This window comes from Lycorma delicatula, chromosome 2, assembly GCF_047948215.1.
Source record: "Lycorma delicatula isolate Av1 chromosome 2, ASM4794821v1, whole genome shotgun sequence".
In the NCBI taxonomy this organism is placed as follows: Eukaryota; Metazoa; Arthropoda; class Insecta; order Hemiptera; family Fulgoridae; genus Lycorma; species Lycorma delicatula.
The window spans coordinates 11432631-11449208 of NC_134456.1; the positions used below are offsets into that span (position 1 = coordinate 11432631).

The following is a 16578-nucleotide window of genomic DNA, read 5'->3' on the forward strand; positions in this document are numbered from 1 at the left end:
GTTTCAAAACACGTGAAGTTGTAGTGGCATGAAGATATATAAAAATGTTTACTTTTAGAATTTTTAAGATCAGCACTTCCCTTATCATTAAATAAACATCTAATGCTATAAATAATAAATAGATTCGTTAATTTTAACCACATATGTAGTTGTATATTATAAATAATATATTTATAATTTTACATTGTTTCTTACTTATCTTTGGAGAGCGCATTTCTGATTATTATGATGACATTTTCAGTTGAAAATTAATTGTTTTTGTAGATATAAGAAGTACTTCATTACACAAACATTATAGCTTTTTAGTGTGTTATCAGGTAGTTTTTATCTTTGTATATTTTTATATAGAAATCATTTAAGATAGCAATAGTGAACTAGTCTACTTTCATTTGCTAAAGAACAGTTATAAATATGAAGAATGAAATTCAACTTACTGAAAAATGTCATTACATTACCTTATTAGGAACTTGTTAGATTACAACTAACAAATTTAAAAGCTGATATAAAACCTTTTTAAAAAAATGTCTATCCATTACCAATTTTTTTGTTTTGGGGAGGTTGATGATATTGTCACATAAGCTTGAAGCTTGTGTGTGGGAAATGATATGGAAATGGAATTTTATAGGTATGCAAAATGCCATGTTTGACCGGCAAATTCGAATCCGGGACCTCCGGATGAAAGACCGAGACACTACTACTCCACCACGGAGATCAGCGAGTGTATTTCATTTGTTTGTTTTATTATACTGATTTACATTACATTTTTATATTAACATTTAAGTAATTTGCTACCAAGCTCTACTTATATTAATTTTTCAGTTTCAGAAAACCAAAGTAATCAACGCTAATTCAATTATGGGTTTATAGTTTAAAAAAAAAGTTTTACATTATTTAAAATCTAACCTATTATTATTAAAATGTATAATGCAAAACAAAGTTCTTTAATTATTAAATTGGGACGTAATCTCTTTACTGGTTTTTAACAGCTATTCATTCATTAGTGGCAACTTTCTTGGGTTCGATTCCGGGCTTTTCAACCATTTCATCTCCCTTACTAAAATGCATATTTTAAAATACATCCAAATTCTTCTTCTTCTTATTATTATTAATTTTTAAAACATTAAAACTGGTCGTTTCAAAATTGGTCCGCGTTTTTTAATTGAGTGTATTTATTTTTACTTTTTATTATTTCTTTAATTACTTACTGAAGGGCGTGCCAACGTCACGTCTCCGCAGCTAGGCCCTCCGGGCGGATTGCCCTGGTGGGCGACGTTTCGGAATGGAATTATTAGGTGTCCAAAATTGATTACCTCTTATGTAAAAATGTTTTTTTTCTTTTTTTTTTGAATGATGAAAATTGATCAAGGAAAAGCGGAAAAATATCAGCAAATCTTCCCAATAAAATTTTGTTTAGAAAGGTTTAGGTATCTTTTAAAGATTGCACACTCTCAAGATTTTCATCAAGATCCATAATAACCATATGCAAATTCAGTCACTACGAGAGCTGGAAGCTTAAATAAAAAAGGAAATTAATTAATTTATTATTTACATATTATATTCAATTTACGAAAAAAATTATCGTAATACGAAACTAACCTTCATTGACACAATTACAAAAAAGAAGTTGGCTTCAAAATCAATAATATAAATCCTTTAGAAGGATATACAGGATTCAAATTAGAGATATCTCTTCTAATTTTTATAACTGTTTACCATCCCATATGACCCACATGTTTTGCATATATGTTTGTTTAATTACAACCAAAAAGCCAAAAAAACAATTCATATATACGTATGAATAATATGAATAATATGTATGAATACGTATGAATAATATGTATTCATATTCATATATTCTAATTCATATATTATTCTAAATGAATAATCGATAGCATTTTCAGTATCGATTGATTTGTATCAAAAATAGTTGTGTTTTATGATCTGCTACGATAATCGGTGAATGAATTACGGTAATAAAATTTATTTTATAATTATTATTACTGTTCTTATTTATTGTTTATAAATATTTATGAAAAAAATTTTATGATATTTTACGGGCAGTTTGTTCGATGATGTAAGCATGTTCTCCGGTAAGGGGAACGGATTCCCGGGTTCGAATCCCGGTCAGGCATGGCATTTTCACTCACGCTACAAATCATTAATTTCATCCTCTGAAGTAATGCTTAACTGTGGACTCGGAAGTTAAACAAAAAAAAAAAAAAAAAAAAGAAGGTGAACGGATACACAGACAGACAGACAGACAGTCATACAAATGCCCTTTAGTAGGGTAGGATAAACATTTTCCTTTATTTATTTATTTTTTTTTTTAATTTTAACTTCAATGATTAATATTTTAAAATTATGTTTGTTTCACACCAATTTTTAATCTGATTCTTACCATCTTTTAAACGAAATGTATTTTTTAGATAAAAGATTAATTTATTTCAATTAATATTATTATTGAAATTAATATTATTTCATAATATTTACCATAATAGTTAATCAACCACCGGTTGGTATAATGGTTAAACTCATCATCGTAAGTCAGCTGTTTTGAGGTCGAGAGTTCTTAAGTTCGAATCCTAATAAAGGTTGTTGGTTTTATTCGGATTTGAATATTATATCGTGGATATCCGTGTACTTTGGTGGTTGGATTTCGTTCGATTAACCACAAGTCTCAAGAAAGGTCGGCGTGAGTCTGATAAAGATTACACCTTACTCAAATGTCACGAATAAAGAACCCGGCTGTCTACGGGCTCCGAATTTAAAAAGCTGCATAGGATATTTGGAGACTTCCGGAATATTCATAAAAGATGAATAGGTAAAACCATTGTAGTTAGTGAAAATTTTCTATCTGATTGATTACTGATTTCTTATCGGAAATTCTGAAATATTGCATTTTTTAATCTTTTCTGTGCTAGTTGTATTTTGGTTCAAGAAACGAACTAATTCATGACGAGAAAGGTAATCATAAATACAGTTACTGCCCCGTTGTATCCCCTAGTGTTCATTTTAAGTTTTCTACGGTCTATCAGATTATCCAACTAGAAAATCACTAGGGTAGAGTTAAAACACAAGCTTCTATATCAGTTGATCTTAAATTCCGTTATAAGTGAATTTTGATATTTTTCCATCTGTCATTTTATTTATTTCATCTTCCTTGTTAAAATATGTTGATAAAGTATGTTCGAAGTAGTAATAAAAAAAAAGAAGAAATCAGCTTTATTGTTGTTTTAAGTTAATTAATTAAATTAAAAGTAAATTATAATCAATTGGTTAAGTGTTATAAAATTTTGGCATACGAAATTAATTAATAATGAAGTAATTAATCACATATAATTAATGTATTACTCTTACTAATTATTAACTGGGTACTTAATTCACTTTCACAAAATAAATTATACTCCCATTACATATTTCAAACTTGGCTACAGATATACAACGGTTCTGTACTATTATATATATATATTCTTTTAATTCTGTTTTATTTCATAAATATAATTTATTGAACTAAATAATCAAATCAAATAATGAAAATAATAATTAAGGATTCAGTATAAAAAATTACTCCAATAATAAGATATAGTATTTGAATAGGCATATTAAATAAATTTAGAATAATTTTACTACTTATAAAAATAGTAGGTTTCTTTTTAAAACATATATCAACTTAACAAAGAGAAACAAACACACTGAACACTGTTTAGCAAACAAAAATAGTCGTTGCAAAGAGAAAAGACGTTAAGCTCCTCCTCTTACATTCACGACAGAAATAAGTACGTTATTATTTAAAAATATTACCGACAACAAAGTGCATTGAAGAAACAGGCTGCTATTTTTATTATCATTCTTCTTTTTTGTAGTCTTCATTATTGTATAATTTTACTTCAATTACGTAATTACGAAATTTTCCATTTTATCATTTTCCACTCGGTTTGTTTTTGTCGTAAGTAGTATTTAATTAAAAAATAAAAATTATAAAACAAATTAAGAAGAAATATATTTTATATATAAAACAAATTTAATATAGAATTTTTTTATTTTATTAACCTTTAATTTTATTTGCGCTCATTTTTTTTTTAATTGTAAAATGTACAACGTTAGGTCATGTTAGGGTTTGGGAATAGGTATATCCCCAAAACAGAGAATTCAACTTCATAAAATATTTTTAATGAAATTGAAACTAGTTTAAACCAATATTATAGTGATCATTCTCAGCAAATTTCATAATAATTGAGTAACTAATTCGTAAGTGAAATGTATGAGAGGATATACAGTGGGCTAATTGCGGGAGTTATTAGGCCAGCAAACAAACATTCATTCCTACGTTAGCCTAGACTTTGAGATATTCATTAGGAGTTGCATCAATGAACATTAAAATCAGTATTCCGATGAGTTAGTAATAATTTAATTTTACTTAAATGAGAAAGTAGAGTAACGTGAAAACAGATTAAAAAGTGAGGTATGTAAAATATTTAAATTGTCCAAAAAGCCAGGAGGGAAAGGGGAAGAAACATTTCGCATGTTAGCTTGTAGATCAGTTTGTATCGGATTGGATTCAAGTAAAGGTCGGACATTTTTTCCCTATTTCTTTCTACGTGAAATTCTTGTTAAAGCATATGAGATAGTATTAATAATAATAATAATAATTTTTTTTTTTTTTTTTTTTGCGGAGGGAGGTGGAAATGCATTTACGCACGGATTGTCGGGCTTCCGTTGATGGTATTATCCAATCACTATCAGCAGACTACCGACTACAACCACCCCCCTTTCTACCAGGGCTCGACCCGGAACCGTTTAACACATTACTTCCGGTCGAGTCCTCCTATACTACCCTGATTAGGTGCTACCTAATTTTCAGGACTATCCAGGTCAACCTTTTTGGCTCTGAGAATTTTGCCGATGAATCGGACTACACTTTCCCATCCGCTCAGGTCACGGAGCATCATCGCAACCACGTTGTGGGGACTCAGTGCTCCGAGATCCGCCTCTAGTGTCCCTCGATCGGTGCCGCCACCGAGCGCATTTGAAAGAGGTGTCCTCAGCGTTGTCCCGTACACCGGGGGAATAGAGGCAGTCGGGGGACGGCGCTTTCCCTATGACATGGAGGTAAGCGCGGAAGTACCCGTGACCCGTTAAAAATTGGGTCACGTCCAACCACCTCTCCGTGCCGTCGCTCCGTCCACGGTCTGACCAGAGGGATAAGCCTTGCGATCCATCGTCCTCTGGTCTCGTGGTCCCAGGTCTCTTGCCATGCGAGGAATGTGCGAGTGCGTTCCTCGTTGGCAATTGTCACCCTGCCCGTCGCTTCCTGTAGATCACCTGGCGCTCCCTTGCTAAAGTAGGAATGGGTATGACGCCGGTGACCACAAATACTGCAGGCTCGGAGACCGTCCGATACGCGGAAGCGCTCGCAAGGCTGCGGTATGTTGTACCTGCGCGAGCCGCTTCCGGTTTCTCGCAACTGTTAATGGCTGGGCCCACACTTCCGACCCGTATATCAGGATGGAATGCGCCGTGGACATCAGCAATCGCCGTGTGCTGGCCTTTGGTCCGCCGACATTCGCCATAAGCCGGCTGAGAGCAGTTACGGCTCTCGCAGCTTTGTCAGCGGCTGTACGAAGCTGCTCAGCAAAGCTGAGTTTCCGGTCAATCATTATACCGAGGTACTTTGCGGCCGGCTTGGTCTCGACAACCTCTACCCCGACCCGCAGGGAGAGAAGGGTGTCGATACGCTTCTTCATGAGAACTACGATTTCCGTTTTTCTAAGGGCTAAAGACAATCCATGGTCATCCAGCCAGGCACCGACTCTGTGCACGGCTCGACTGAGCCTCAGTTGGGCGTCGTCAGCGTACCCAATCAAGGCAGATTCTTCAGGCATCTCCAGCCTCAGCAAGCCATCGCAGACGGCGTTCCAATGGTCGGGGCCGAGAATCGACGCCTACGCCGCCCCTGACGTGATCGTAGTTCTACGCCAGCCTGCGGTTCCTCAGGTGTGCGTCCACCATTCTGAGAAGGTATTGAGGCATATGGAACGAATGCTCCAGGGCCTGAATCATATCGCTCCACCGTGCGGAGTTGAAAGCGTTTTTTACGTCCAACGTAACGAGAAGGACCACACGTCGCGAAAAGTGATTGTGGTCCTCTGCTCGCCGCACTGCCTCAACAACCTCCTGAATTGCGTCTAGAGTCGACCGGCCCTGTCGGAAACCGTACTGGTTAGGTGACAGGCCACCTGCCTGATTTATCGCGCAACCAGTCTTTTCTTTAACAGCTTCTTCAATACCTTCCCAACTGTGTCAAGCATACACAATGGGCGGTAGGAGGACAGCGACTCTGGGTTTTCTTTTCCCTTGGGAATTAGCACAAGACGCGCGGTCTTCCACCTGACGCTAGAAGACCCAGCCTTCAGACATGCATTATACATGTCTAGTAGAAATCGGGACCTGCAGCGCCCCACTAGTTTGAGCACCTCGGTCGGTATACCGTCGAGACCAGGGGTTTTCTTGCCTTTCAGCGGCCGTAGAACGGGAAATCACACAATAAACATAAATTGATGCAATGGATTCGATCGGATAAGTTACATACGAGTGGGTATGAGATAGTGAACGATCTGTCTGTGACAAACTATAAATTTTACAAAACATTTACCTATTCGTATACTATGTAAGCAAACAAAAACTAATCCTATAATGTGAAATAAGATGTTAGAATATACTGAACGATAAAATTCAGTCAACCAATAACAATTCAAGGTAATTTATAGAGTACAACCATCTAGATTATACTATTATAAATTTTTTTTTTAGTTTAACCTCTGGGTCCACCGTTAGACATGCTTCAGAAGATGAGATGAATGATTTGTAGCGTATGTGAAAATGCCATGCCTGACCGGGATTCGAACTCGGGACCTCCGGATGATACTATTATAGATTATACAATCATCAAGTAACGGAATTTTTATGATTTACAAAAATTAATATTTATAAATTACATAAATATTTAATATTTATTTATTACTTAATTCAAGTAAATTAAGTATAGGACACGGAAGGACACGGTTACACATTATATACAGAATCTACCATTTTATTTAATTTTAAAAACCCAAAATCTTCGGTACTAAAGCAGTTTAAAAATATAGGGAATGACAAAATTCGTAAAGCCATTATTAGGTAATAATGAAAATTAGTTAATCAATAGTCTTGGATAATCAGTTTTGGTTTTTCCCTAAATTTATGCTCCCTTTTCCGGTCAATTCCGTCCGCCACAACCTGACTCCCCGTTATCAAACCGGTCCAATTGCGTAATCGTTACAGCTAACAATAAGAAAGATTCGATACTCTCATCCTATCTATTTGTTGTAGTATTTATATTTTTTGGGGGATTTATTCCTCATTTAGTTATCATTAGTAAGAGTTGTCAAATTAGTTTGATGTTTTGAAAAATTTTCACTTTGATACATACATCAAATTAAGAAGCTAAGAAAATTTAAGGAAATATAAACGGATAGGACAGGATATCTGTCTTCGATAACAAGCGAATAAATTCACCAAAAAAACCTGTTGTCGAATACAGTATGTAGACGCTGTCTGCATGAAATTTTTACGAATAAAATCAAGTAACATAGAAGATTGATAACATTTTTATAAATAGCTAAATAAACAGAAGCAAAAACTAAAATACATAGAAATATTAAAAAATAAAGAAAAAAATAAAAATAAAACTTGCACAGATAATTGATAAAAACCTTTTACGTGGCTAGATGAAGAGCATCAAAAGAGTAAAATTAAAAAAATGTAACATAAAAAGTTGATAAAACTATTATAAATGGTAAGACAAAACAGTTATTGTAGCTCTTTTCAAAGGGTAATAAGTGTCCTTTAAGGACAATAAGTTCCAAGGACCGTTCCGGCTGTTAGTGATAGGGGGTTGTTAAGGGTACGGGCGACAGGAAAGTCCTATTCAGATCTTCTGAAGACGGTTAAGCGAAGGTAACGCAGGAGGAAGTAGGTAAGTTGCTATCCCCCTCCACGGGGCGAGCCCGATAAACTGTGTATGAGGCTCAAGGGAGCCAATAAGGTTGAGAAGTTGTCGGCTGCCCTACGAGTCAGAGCGCCGGACTTACGCGTTGAAATAATATCTCGGGGCACTAAACGGACCGTTGTGCATGTTAAGGATACAACTGACCGAGAGACACACGAAGCTGTAGCAGCTGTTATTGGGGCGACTGACGGCTTCAGGGTGATTTTCATCCGTCCCGCTAATGGAGAAACTAAAAACGTCACGATTATTAAAACGTACCGAGCGGTAAACGTATGACAGAAGGGAGGATCAAAATCGGATGGGTTCATTGTAGGGCGATAATCCGGGAGAATGAGAACAGATGTCATCGGTGATGGGCCGTGCGGCACAATTCGGCATCTGTACGGGGACCGACAGGTCACAGTTTTGTTACATCTGTGGGAGGCCGGCACACTAGCGGGCGGGTTGCACAGCGCCTGCGGTATGGAGGGGGACCACCGGACTAATGGGTCGTCACGATGAGGATCTCTGAGTGATGGACAGTTCTCTGCGGAGCCACCGTTCGTCCGTGCTTGCGCGGGTGGGCGGTGGTGATGAGGCATCGGGGATCCAACAGCCCCTCGTTGAAAAAGACGCAGTTCAGGTGGGGCTGCCCCTTCATTGGTGGTCCCGTTCATTGGCGTAAAGATCGAGTCCTGGCTTCTGGGTTGGAGCCCAGGAACGATATAGTCGGGCCTGGTTACCCTACTCTGGGAGTTAGAGGCAGGCACGAAGGAAAGATCCAACCGGCGGGCCGACCTGTCATGCCTGATATAGCCGGTAGGCAGGGAGGCCTGTTTGAGTATATGGAGACTTCCTTAGGCTGTGTTATATTTAATTGCAAAGATCCGGCTCAGGGGTGAGAGGAAAAAAGAAAGTGTAAAATATGGTTTTGCTTTTAACTAGGATATTAAAACTATACAAATGATTAGAGAAAGATAACTAGTATTTATACTCATTATTATGATAAATTTTTCGGAATAGGTATAATATCCTACAAGGGACGGCGTTGACAAAGTAAAATTAACTATGAGGGACGCTATTGGCCGGGTTCTTTTTTAGGCGGACATAACTGATCCATGTTCCCCGTTTCTTACTATTAAGATAGACACAAATCCTAATGTAATATAATGGATTCTAATATAATGTAACGTATAGTCTACCATAATTTATATCTTTTGTTACAAAAATGAGAAATCATGGAATATGGTTATTAATTTAAAAAAAAATAATAATAATAGTGGTTAACTATATAAATATACAGGACTGATAAAATTAAGTCAATCATGATGGAAGATAATTTTGTTACCTTTTTATATAACTAAACTAAATAATAATTTTCTTGTATAATCAATAGCTCTATAATTTATTTATCTGTTGTCAAAGTAATCGTAAACATATCAGTAAAATTATCTCTCCCTGCTTTTTTCTTATCTCAAATGCAATAACTTTCTAAATTATTAAATTTTTTCTTATCAAACTAATGAATTTTATAAGAATTTGGTTCCCACCAAATAATGTACAATTTTACTTACCGGTTTTTATTAAAAATTTTAAATTGTATGTTTGGTAATCTAATTTATTATTTATAAATATTCTAAAATTATTAACATGGTTTATTAATGTCTGTTCATAGTTCTCCGTTGATGAGTTAAGCATTTTGACTGAAAAATGTAAAATAATCTCGTATAGATGCGGGAGGTAGCGGGAGATTGCCCAAAATTGCTCTTTTTTTAACTTCAGACTGTTTTTAATATAATTTTATTAATTACATTTTTTAATTTTTTTTTTTTAGGAGAGCTGGGATTTATTGTCAGGATAACAAAACAACTGAAGTCAGTTTTACTACATTTTATATTATACAGAGTCATTCACAGGAACCGGATGTTTTTAAAATAATCATAAAAAATTGAATATTTACTTTAAAAAAGTTTTATTGGTACTGAAACACTCGTTAAATCAAAGCATTTGTTACTTACTCATGAACGAAAAATTATGTCCGGCAAGTGATGTCCATTTTGGACAATACATTGTTGTAGCCTTTCACGGTAACTGGCCTCAATTCTTTGCAGCATGTCAACATCAATCTGGGTGACGTGATGACGAATTGCGATCTTTAGGTCCTCCGATGTACGCGGTTTATTGCCGTACACACGCGATTTCAGAAACCCCCGCAGAAAAAAATCACAACTACTCAAGTCGGGGGACCGAGGGGGCCGAGGAATGTCGCCGAATCTGGAAACGATCCGTCCCGGAAACAAGTTATGGAGAACAGCCCTCGCTGTGTACGCTGTAGCTCCATCCTGCTGGAATAACAAATTTTGAAAATCGATTCCCCGGTTTCGTAACTCGGGATGAAAAACGTATCAACATCGCAATGTAACGATCAGCTGTTACAGTTACGGCAACGTCATTTTCTTCAAAAAAATACGGTCCGATAACACTGACCTTTCCTATTGCATACCAGACAGTCACCTTTGGGCTATGAAGTGGTCTCTCGTGAAGCCGATGCGGGTTTCTTTCTGCCCGATACCGGCAATTCTGTTTGTTGATGAAGCCATTCAGATGAAAACAAGCTTCGTCACTCATTAACAATAATAAATTTTCATTTTCTTCAAAAACAGTAAGCATTTGTCGACAAAATTGTAATCGCTGCGTGAAATCTTGTTCGTTTAACTGCTGCACGACGGCTATCTTGTAAGGATGGAAATGCAGGTCTGTATGCAGAATTCGTCTTACCGTACTTGTGCTCATTTGAAGCGCTGCTGAATGCCTCTGAATAGAGCGGCGTGGGCTTCCGACAACGGCTTCCCTTACTCGTTCGATGTTCTCCGGAGTGCTAGCAGTTCGTCGGGGACCCGGTGGTTTTTTCTTCAATATTGAACCGCTTGTTCGAAGGTTGTTTACCCATCGCAATATTGTGTTACTTGCATTACGATGGATATTAAACTGACGGCGGAAATCTCGCTGAACAGCAGTTAACGGATTCGTCATTTCGCACAAAACTGTCATACGCGTACAGGCGTTGGTCTAGCGTCCACGGCTCCATCTCAACGACTAAAATGTAAATGCTATGAACAAAGGAAACGTCAGACACCAGCCACGTGCCCCTCCCACCACGAAAGCCCGAGTACAATCCACTTCAAAAACATCCGGTTCCCGTGAATGACCCTGTATTTATTATTATCTATATTATATTTTTTCCTTGGGAATAGTCTCTTCATGCACGTCAATTATTTTTTTCGTGTACATAGAAATTTGCAATTGTGTTAAAATGGGCACGTTCCTATATTAAAAGAAAAATTATTCTCACAAATTTATTTTCATTAAGCTGTACATTCCAATTTTGGTACCATATTTCGGTTTTATTAAGGTGAATTTTCACCTTTTCACTGGCTCTATTTAATGGTTTACCTGTAGTTAATATTACCGAAACATCTACGAAGGTTGTGGTAGTGGTCTTTTAAATCGGCAGTGTAAAGTGTAAATAGCTAAGAACACATAATTTTTCCTTATGGAACACCAAGAATTATATGAAAATTATATATGTATTATTTATTCATATAAATTAATATAATTCATTATATATAAAATTTTTTACCTAAAAGTAACTTTCGCTGTATTTTTTAAAACGTAAATCATTAAAGTTTTTCACTTACATCATAGTTCTTCATTGAAATGGTTTTTCATTTACATCAGCCGTGTTCTTTGTACGTATTGCTAGTTGCCTTGTAATGTGCGAGTATTATTAAATAAATTAAAAAGAAATATATTTAATGTACAATTTTTTATAATAATTTAGTTTATTAAAAAATTTCATTCTGCAAGTGAAATTTGTAAAAATATAAATATTTTATTCAAAGCGATGTGATACTGTGCTACATATTGTGGATCTCCCATTAAAAAATGCATTTATAAATAACAATTCATCTTCATGTTACAAACTTATTGAAGAAGAAAAGTCGGTAGAAAATGTAGACTATATTTATTAAACAGTAAGAAAGTCACATAAACACTCGAGTTGGGTGCTGATACCACCCAAAGTTTTAGTAGGACTTATATGAATTTTAGCTAAAGTATTTTTTCGGTTTATCATTTATAAACTAGGTGAAGTTAAAGCGTTCAAATATGAGTCTGCTCGTAACATGTAAATCCAACAGTAAAATTTAGATAACATGCTGTAAGAAGGGGATTGAGAAAATCGTTGATTTGGTTTCAAAAATAGAATTTATTTACAGTATCCCTTGAGGTGTTGGCCATGTAATCTGTAAATTTTGTGTCTGTTTATATGTATGATTTTTGCGATTAATCCAACAATTTTAGTTATACCTCAGCAGTTTATCGACTGATTAGAACAAATTAGGCTTTATTTTGTTCATAATAAAAGACTAATTATTCTATCTAATAAAATGTAATTCGATAAAACTTATATTTGTAGAGATACTATTGATTAAAAAAAATTAAATGGCGTCCATTTTGGAAGGTAAAATTTTCATACTTATTTATTTTGTAGAAAATATTGGTGGATACATTTAATAAATATTATCTGGAAACCACATGACTTCCTTGTACGCCTATTAAATTACGTATACACATTTTTTGCTGCACTTCATTTAAACTTATTTCATTTGAAAGTGAGATACGATCCTCCAATTCTTTTAATAAATTGGACAATTGCACAGTTGCTAAAATATTACTTTTCATTAACATCAAATATTTATACAATTACTAATTCAATCTTACCTGAAATATTAGGATAGAGTAAATGTCGCTTGATTTAAATTTTTATGGTGTAACCATCAACAAAATGAAAACAAAAACGAAACATGAGGTTACAAAATTTTATAGCAATATTTGTTGTTACTGAAGCTTATACTTAATAAAAAAAAATTATATAATTATGCAGGAAAAATGGAGAACCAAATAAGTATTACCTAATCACACATATATTTCATCATCATCATTATATATATATATATATTTTTTCATTAAATTCAATGAAAATAAAAAGAAAACTGGAAAAAGCTACTACTAAATCTTTAATTTACATTTTTAAATGTTTTTACTGGGTTTAAAATGAGTATGATGTAGGGTTTTTATCTTTGCATATTTATTCTGAACTTATAACACTTGTTACTACAGTTAGTGAATTTTCAATAGGTCTCACATCTCGACTATACTTTGGTTTAGTTTGCTTAATGCTAAAAAGAGAAATTCTTTTTCGTAAGCAAATTATTTCTAATTCTGAAAGAAAATAACTGTAGTAACGTATTTCTATAAAAAATTAAATCAGTATAGGGCACCTAAGATCCATATTACTGTAGCTAACAAGGGGAAGGCAAGGGCTTCGAGACACCGATTTGAATCAGATTGCGTGTGTGAATAGTACACTGTTTACGTGTATTATCACAAAACACTAATACGCAAAATTCAATTATATCAAAAAAAGGTGGCCGTAAAAATTTCCTTAGAATTTATGTTAGTTTATATATTAATTTTTTTTCACGTGATTTTAATTGTGGTGTAAGTGAGAACGTGCCGGATTCGTAACCATGCACACATCGGTTCCAATCCTACCTCATATAGATATATTATTTTTAACATTTTTTTAAATTTAAATATATTGATTTTTAATAATTATTAACCTCTGATTGTAAAAAATAGTTGAATTAAAATGAAAAGTATATACAATTTTATTTCACTAATATCTTCTTCACTAATGTTTTTTTTTGTATTTTTATTTAATTATTATTTATTGTTAAATTTATTTTACAATCAGAAGTTAATAATTATTAATAAATCAATATATTTAAATAAAATAAATAAATAAAAGATAAAAAAAAGGAGATGAAGTTGGATTTGAACCGATGTGCCTTTCCCTTGTAAGATTAAAATATTTCAGTAATTAAAATTTTATTTGGCTGTAACTCATGAAGTATTCTGTATGATATATCGTTGAAAAGCTCTCAACAAGGGCTTATCTCTGCAGTTAAGAAAAAGTTCAAATGTTTCAAAATTGAAACCCCACTTTATGTAAAGGTCTGACTGTATACACAGTTTTGGCCCAGTCGATTGCAATCAAAAGGGGAGGTGCACAACTAGTTGTTAAATACAAAATTTCAACATTTTACTGCTAATCGTTTTTGAGTTATGCAAGATACATACGTATGTACAGATGTCATGCCGAAACAAATCGAAATGGATTCAGGGATGGTCAAAATGGATATTACTGTCGAAATATGAAAACCGAAATTTCTTGCAATTTAGTACAGGCAATTTGTCATCAAAATAGGCTGTATTTGAAAATCCTTACCTACCGATTGATCTTTTGTCTATGCGTTAGGGGTGATGAGGGAAGCTTAACTCCAGATTTTCAACATCCCCCTCCCATAGATTTTTGAAAACCTAAAAAAGTTTTTGAAATGCGTTTTTCTCTGAATCTATGCATTTTAGAAAAAAAAAAATTCAAACAGAACGTGTAAAGGACATTTTCCTATATAATTAATGTCTTTGAAGTTATGCCGTATAATTTGAAATTGAAATACTAGGTGGGGCTGAAGTTGTAAAAACGTGTTTTTTCGGTTTTTTCAACGGAAAAAATTGTTTTTCGTCTGTATTGCGTTTGGAAAAGTTGTTAATCTAAAAAAAAAAACAGAAAACTTTTCTTCAAATAAATTTATTATACGACTTATCATTCCAGAGTTATAGCGGTACAATGGCAACGCAGCGGTCCTATTGTTACTGTAGCCGGGGAGATCGGCATTGTTCAGCGACTAGACCGGTTTCGAACACGTGCCCAATTCACAACATTTTCACACTTTCACAAGCTACAGCTCCAAAACAGTAAGGAAGTCGTACAAAACAATTGTATGAATAAAAGTTGTCTGTATTTTTTGATATTAACAACTTTTCCAAATGCAATACAGACGAAAAACAATTTTTTCCGGTGATAAAACCGAAAAAACAAGTTTTTTACAACTTCAAACGCCACCTAGTATTTCAATTTCAAATTATATGGCATAACTTTAAACACATGAATTGTAGAGGAGAATGTCCTCTACATTTTTTGTTTGAAAAACGTTTCTCTAAAATGCATAGATTCAGAGAAAAACACATTTCAAAAACTTTTTGAGTTTTTCAAAAATGTATGGGAGGGGGATGTTAAAAATCTGGAGTTAAGCTTCCCTCATCACCCCTTAAATATAGAAAAAACATCAATTTGTAGGTAAGGATTTTCAGATAAAAATACAAATTGACTGAACTAATTACAATACTTTCTTTACTCCGTACAAGGAAGTAAAAAACATAAAATGACCGATGGAGGGAAAATGAAGTGATAAAGGGCATTTGTACATATCAAGCTTTTATTTTGACCTACTGAAAAATGTTTTATTTTCATTATCTATTTTGTTTGGCCAACACTTTCCGGGAAACTATGTATATATAAGATATAATCTATGTACCTGTAGGAATTAGTAATTGCAACATATTTTGTGCGATAAAATATACAAAACGCAGGAGATTATAGTTTAGATTCACTTTATAAATCTGTAAATAATGAATCACAACCTTGTGTATCAACGATTTGACAAACAATTACTTAGTTTGGAATGATGTCACTTATAGTTAGATTAATAAGTTACATCATAAAAATGAACTCTTTCTATTCTAATAGTTTCATCTATTTTAACTTTTCTAATAACTCATTACGATTAAAATTACAATTAGTGTTGCTTTAAGTTTGTATTGTGTTTATTAATTAAAATTGTTAACGTCTATATGCCTACAAGCGCCCATGACGATGATGAGGTAGAGTGTGTATACGAAGAGATTGATGAAGCAATTAAACACGTAAAAGGAGATGAAAATTTAATAATAGTTGGAGATTGGAAGCAAGCATTGGAAAAGGCAGGGAAGGAAATATAGTGGGTGAATACGGGCTGGGCAAAAGGAATGAAAGAGGGGACCGACTTATAGACTTTTGCACGAAGTATAATTTAGTAATTGCCAACACCCAATTTAAAAATCACAATAGAAGAATATACACTTGGAAAAAGCCAGGTGATACTGCAAGGTATCAGATATATTAAGCAACAATTTAGAAATCAACTCGTTGACTGCAAAACTTACCCTGGAGCAGACATTGATAGCGACCATAATTTGGTGATAATGAAATGTAGATTGGGGTTTAAAAACCTGAAGAAAAGGTGTCAGATGAATCGGTGGAATTTAGAGAAGCTTGAGGAAGAGGAGGTAAAGAAGATTTTTGAGGAGGACATCGCAAGAGGTCTGAGTAAAAAAGATAAGGTAGAAAATGTAGAAGAAGAATGGGAGAACGTTAAAAAGGAAATTCTTAAATCAGCAGAAGCAAACTTAGGCGGAATAAAGAGAACCGGTAGAAAACCTTGGGTTTCAGACGATATATTGCAGCTGATGGATGAACGTAGAAAATAAAAGAATGCTAGTGATGAAGAAAGTAAAAGGAACTATCGGCAATTAAGAAATGCTATAAA

At 34.2% G+C, this 16578-nt stretch overlaps 1 protein-coding gene across 5 annotated transcripts in view; it reads left to right on the forward strand.

Annotated features, from left to right (window-relative positions):
- rdgC (retinal degeneration C) overlaps window positions 1-16578 on the forward strand; it is a 968675-nt gene that overhangs the window by 36364 nt on the left and 915733 nt on the right. Inside the window, exon 2 of one of the 5 annotated variants that reach the window (XM_075358272.1) lies at window positions 9861-9900. The exons of the other annotated variants lie outside the window; for them this stretch is intronic. The gene's annotated coding sequence lies outside the window, so the exon portion shown is untranslated. The remainder of the gene's footprint in view (window positions 1-9860; window positions 9901-16578) is intronic. 5 annotated transcript variants of the gene reach the window in all.